The sequence below is a fragment of the Limulus polyphemus genome, unplaced genomic scaffold (assembly GCF_000517525.1).
Source record: "Limulus polyphemus unplaced genomic scaffold, Limulus_polyphemus-2.1.2 Scaffold1725, whole genome shotgun sequence".
Taxonomy (NCBI): Eukaryota; Metazoa; Arthropoda; class Merostomata; order Xiphosura; family Limulidae; genus Limulus; species Limulus polyphemus.
In genome coordinates this window covers 153,642-159,452 of record NW_013667335.1, presented here as the reverse complement: position 1 = coordinate 159,452, position 5,811 = coordinate 153,642, and the positions used below count along the sequence as shown (strand labels likewise).

General features: G+C 36.6%; 2 protein-coding genes across 3 annotated transcripts in view; one reads left to right on the top strand and one right to left on the bottom strand.

Annotated features, from left to right (window-relative positions):
- The window catches only part of LOC106464715 (synapsin-like), a gene marked incomplete at its 5' end in the record, with an annotated part of 81,479 nt that overhangs the window by 34,845 nt on the left and 40,823 nt on the right, over positions 1-5,811 (top strand). The window lies entirely within an intron of this gene.
- The window catches only part of LOC106464718 (metalloproteinase inhibitor 2-like), a 35,176-nt gene that overhangs the window by 15,941 nt on the left and 13,424 nt on the right, over positions 1-5,811 (bottom strand). For both annotated transcript variants that reach the window (XM_013924871.2, XM_013924870.2), the window contains exon 2: positions 3,091-3,244. The gene's annotated coding sequence lies outside the window, so the exon portion shown is untranslated. The remainder of the gene's footprint in view (positions 1-3,090; positions 3,245-5,811) is intronic.

Genomic DNA, 5,811 nt, shown 5'->3' with positions numbered 1-5,811 from the left:
AAAACGTACGTTTTTTACAAAATTTTGTCTAGTTTCTGTAAAGAGAGAGATGTTTTATTGTTGTAACGGATAGTTATTTCTGAATTACTTTTCAGCCTCGTGAAGCATATTAGCTGGACCTTAGTTCCTTGTTTGTCTGTTTTGAATTTCGCGCAAAGCTACACGAGGGCTATCTGCGCTAGCCGTCCCTAATTTAGCAGTGTAAGACTAGAGGGAAGGCAGCTAGTCATCACCGCCAACTCTTGGGCTACTCTTTTACCAACGAATAGTGAGATTGACCGTCACATTATAACGCCCCCACGGCTGAAAGGGCGAGAGATTGCGAGTCGAGTGCTCTAACCACCTGGCCATGCTGGGCCAGTTAGTGAAATACTTACATGCATAGAATTCCCTAATGGAATAAGTATGCTTAGAAACGCTTTCGATTTAAAGAAAATGTACACAACTAGAGAAACGTACCATACCTAAACTGAAATATTTCTTGAATCCAAGGAAAAATGTAAAGTGAGAAAAAAGTCTAATTAAAAATGATAACGTTTCTTTCAACAAGAACAAAAATACAGCTAAATAATACATATGATATTTACGTCATATAAATTCCTCCCCACTTGGTATCATCACTAATGCCATTTTAGTGCGTTATTTTGACAAGATGTTAATTTCCTTATCGTCAGTAATTCGTTTTGGCTTAAAACAACATTTTATACATTCAAAAACCAAACAATTATTTGACGTATTAATTCAGAATTAATAAACCCAATACTTTGTTTAAAACAAAATTGAATTTAGTGCTGGCCTAAATATGTATTTTTTTATGTGCTCGCCTATTTATACTGTGTTTAATAATAATTCACAGAATTATTTGAGAAATATAATATCTGTTTGTTTATTCACCTAGATAATTGCAATAACATTGTCATCGCATTCTCGATGGGGGGGGGGGGAGTACCGTCACACTTTAAACGCAGAAAATATTCTGTAAATTCAAATGTATAGCATCAATATAATTACATGCAAGCCTAAATTATTACTAGCTTTATATTGCGAGCTTGTTTTGAGACGTAGAATTAGACCAGCTTAAGTGGTACTTAACAGACTTAATGGGTTAACACTAAATGAACTTCGAGAGTAGGGGTATTATGCTAGTTACCGTGAGACAGACACTTTCTGTCCACTTATGAACAGGCGGAAATAAAGTCTAAACAACAGCAGTTGCCTTATGACTCATGTGTTGAAACCGAACAACAACAACACCCCAGCAATGAAGCAACTCCTTGTTATACGAGATCGTGTTCATTAAAAAATGTTATACGCATGTTAGTGTGCTACATGAGACAAATAACAGTAACGAAGGAATAATAACACTGACAAGTTGAAATTGGTGCTCGTTAATAATGACACTGTTAAAAATGACACCAGTAATGAGGAAAGTTAAAAAAAATTACTAGGTAAACTTCTTATACATACAGTTTAGCTTTTTTGATTTGGGAAAAAGTTATGTTATTGTTTGTCTTCTTCACCCCTCTCTTTTCACTACTAGTGCCACCTATTTTCTTTAACTTGCTTACACGAGATTCACAAATCATAACGTTATTTCAGACTTCATGTTAGGTTTGTACGATCCTACTGTACGCTAGACGAGTTTGTCAATTATAGTTTATACCTTAGGCCTAGAGTAAGTTTCCTCACGAAAGTTCCCGTTGCAGGAACATTGGCGATTCTAATATCACATTAAAAAACAACACCATAATGAACCGATTCAACAATCTTTAAGTTCTTTTAGGACTAGCAGAAAGCTATTAAAAGTGTGAATTAGACTGAAATCACACAGTTTTTATAGTGTTAAGCTCGACGCAGCAAATTACCAACTAGTCTTTCACAAGTCTTCTAATAAAACTTTTAACGATTCACATGATCCTAGTTGGTATTTCGGCACGACGTTTCTTTATTTCCACATCGTCGTTCTTTGAAACTTTCGACTTTTCACCACACGGTGGCGTTTTAGTGGTGTTTGTTCGTAGTTAAGCATAAAGCTACACAATGGGCTATCTGTGCTCTGCCCACCACGGGTATCGAACCCCGGTTTCATGGTGTAAGTCCGCAGAATTACCGCTGTGCCACTTGGGTGGGGGGGGGCTTTTACTGTTGTTAGTTCAATACTTGCGCCAGCGTTTTCAATCCTCTCAAACATACAACTTATCTACTTTTGTTGTATTCATTTATATTTATTACTATTAGAGCACCTTCTATGCATCACTCTCTCTCTCTACATGTTTACTAATTCATCAAATTATCCATTTTCTGTGTATTTATTTGTCCCTCAACTTGCAACATCTGTTTGGCTTCCTAACGACAACCACCTATCAGCCAGTCTCTCAGTTTGTTTGAGTATAGTTGTAAAGTAAAAATAGTAAACTGATATTTTTTAACGCAGCGTTGCACTAAAAAGGAGATCTTATGACCTCACAGACTGATTAATTAATTTTTATCTAAAAATATTTTTTATGAACTTAAAAGTTTAATGAGTCACCTTCTGCGACAGTTAAAATACTTTTGAGTTGCAATAAAATTACAATATTGATAACATATTAATAATTAAAACATTTATATTATTTAATATTTGAAACCTGAACCTTCCAAGCAGACATAAAGGTTAACATGTTAAAAGTGATTAAACTAAGTAATTATCCACAATGTTTTAGTAAATTTACGGGTTGCAATACGTAATGGAAGGGCTTGGCATGGCCAGGTGGTTAAGGCGCTTGACTCGCAATCTGAGGATTGCGGGTTCGAATCCCCGTCCCACCAAACATGCTCACCCTTTCAGCCGTGAGGCGTTATAATGTTGCGGTCATTCCCACTATTCGTTGGTAAAAGAGTAGCCCAAGAGTTGGCGATGGGTGGTGATGACTAGCTGCCTTCCCTCTAGTCTTTCACTGCTAAATTAGGGACGGCTAGCGCAGATAGCCCTCATGTAACTTTGCGCGAAATTCAAAACAAACCAAACGTAAAGGAAGGCTGATCCGAACACACTTTTTTTTTTTATATATACATATGTATAAAACATCATTCAGAAGTGAAACATCTTACCGAAATCTGACGTGCAGAAATGTTCTTGAGGATGGGACTCCATGCATGAACATCCCTCACAAATACTCCGAGCAAGAAGCAGTGATGAAACTCCAACCAACAACCAAACGTAAGAATATCTGGTCACCATGGCAACTGTTGATCCGTTCCCTTGCTATCGTTTCAGAAAGAACATGAAAAGTTAACTTTTAGAAAAGCAAATGAGTGAAACGAGAACATTAAATACAATTAAATGAACAACTTATTTTGCCAAAAATAAGGAGTAAGTACGTGAAAATATTCCCCAATACTAACTAACTTTACTTGAAGAAGGGCAGTAAAACGAAACACCAACTATTGAAAACAGTTTACTGGCAGTATTTTAACACTTATCTTGTTACTGTTGTTTAACACTTTAACTACAAACATTTCACAGTCGGTACTCTCGTCCACTAATCAAAGTTACTTTAGTTGAACTGCTGGCCACAAAAGCACCAATTCAAATAATCGATATAACTATTTATTTCTGGTCCTGGAAAAAAAAATGGCACCGGTGAAAATGGCATTAGTAATAATTTAACTTCGAAAAAAATAGCACACTAAAAACGGCATCGTTTCTGCGCCCCACCCTCAAAAAACAAAATACTGTGCTTTTTCCATGGGTCGTATTGTTTAATAACGCCATTAATAGCGATGTTATTTTGCGTCCCCCCCCCCCTCCTACGTATTATTTACTGGTGTTATTTTTTTTTACCCAGTGATTGAATTAACCTATAACATCAGGGGTACACGTGTTACCCTTTCTTAGAAACTTTAATGATTCTCCCAGATCATCACAGTCCACAAACAGCAAGAAATTTCAAAAATATTTTTAAAAAGTGAGTCATCCAGGCAATGGGTTTCTAAGAATAAAGAAACTTGATCTTTCGAGGAGTGCTTAACTCTCGGAGAGGTACGCAACATAGGAAAAAATTATATTAATTATTAATTAAAAATTAAAAAAAATACTAGCTAGAGTAGGATAGTAATATTTTTACGATTCGTACTAAACTAAATTATAAAAACAGTTTTGAAAAGTATCGCAGAGGGGTGAGTGGGAGCTTACCGTGCGTGTTCTCACTAAGTAGTGGCATAAAATCTTCCAAAATTCACGAAGGCTTTCAATTTAAATTAAAAGAAAAAAAAATCCTTTCGGTTAAGAGCCGTGAAACCGTAATGACAGTCAGTAAACAGTCTGCCAACCCTCGTTAAGAACACAGTTGAAAACCTTTACAAGCTGACACCAGAGGTCAGATTTCTATACATCACAATCTCAGCACCTCGAGTCTCTACACCAGGTGTAGCGATAAGGGCGTCAAGCGGGGTTGGTTAATATGAGACGCCCAGGTGTTGATAGTTAAAAGCCATCAATATCTCCAGCTGGAGACGAAATGGATGCGATATTAACCTTACCCCTGATACTCCCCATCGGTCTTTGTGCTCTTTAGAATAGAAATCGTTAGCATAGCGACAAAAAGGTACTTCAAAAATAATAGAAAAACTAGTTTATTATGGCCTCCCAAAGTCACGACACAACAGTTCATTTGAAAGCCAAAATCTTATGGTGGTTTTGTTACAACTCTGTTTCTTCAAAAAATAAATTAAAGCTAGCCCCACTCTCGGTAATCACCAATGTTGTAAGCAGGTGGTTCCTAATTTTAAAGTTATAAAATTACAAAAAAATCAAAATACTTGATTTGCCCATGCGTGTGTGCTGCTTTATAATTTACTCTGAGTTCTTAAAAGCAGGTCCTGCTAACGCCAGCCAGACTAGACTGTAGTGAAGAGGTATTAATCCGAGTTCTTAAAAGCAGGTCCTGCTAAGGCCAGCCAGACTAGACTGTAGTGAAGAGGTATTAATCCGAGTTCTTAAAAGCAGGTCCTGCTAAGACCAGCCAGACTAGACTGTAGTGAAGAGGTATTAATCCGAGTTCTTAAAAGCAGGTCCTGCTAAGGCCAGCCAGACTAGACTGCAGTGAAGAGGTATTTATATGCAGATTGAAAAGTTTTGCTGAAAAATCAAACGATCACACAAATAAACGTTTCACAGTGTAGAAATATTCTTTCACACCATATACATGCCACGCCTTTTTATTTAAAAAAAATCGATACGGGTGTAGTAACGAGTTGTACACGTGTACACAGAATCCGCAAAAAAATAGATACGTACTTACAAGTTGCTATTTCACAAACCTGTGCACACGTCACAGTCGAAAGATATGTAGTTTGATAAGCATCACAAAACGTGCATTTGTAGTTTCGAACATACGGTTTTCCTATGCAGCCCACTCCCTCCCTCCCCCTGCTGTGTTATAATATAAATACGATTTTAACCCTTTTCTACTACACAAAGTACTTTCAATTAATTCTTGCGTTAGATACACGCGCAGTTCAAATGCAGCTGTGCTGGCTCGTGATATTTATAAAAACTTAAAAACTTCTTATTATGCTATATTTTCAAAGTTGTAATTTGTTTAATAATGCTTGGAGACGGCTTGAATGGGTAATGAAGAAAAACTTTAATAAAAGTTTAACATAACAGCAAATGTACAGCGTTTCGACAAGGTTTTGTCATCATCAGGTATCTTGTCGAAACGTTGTATATTTGCTGTTATGTTAAACTTATATTAAAGTTTTCATCATTACCCACTCAAGCCGTCTCCAAGCATTATTAGTATACAAAGCGGGTTCCTCGTCATCGAA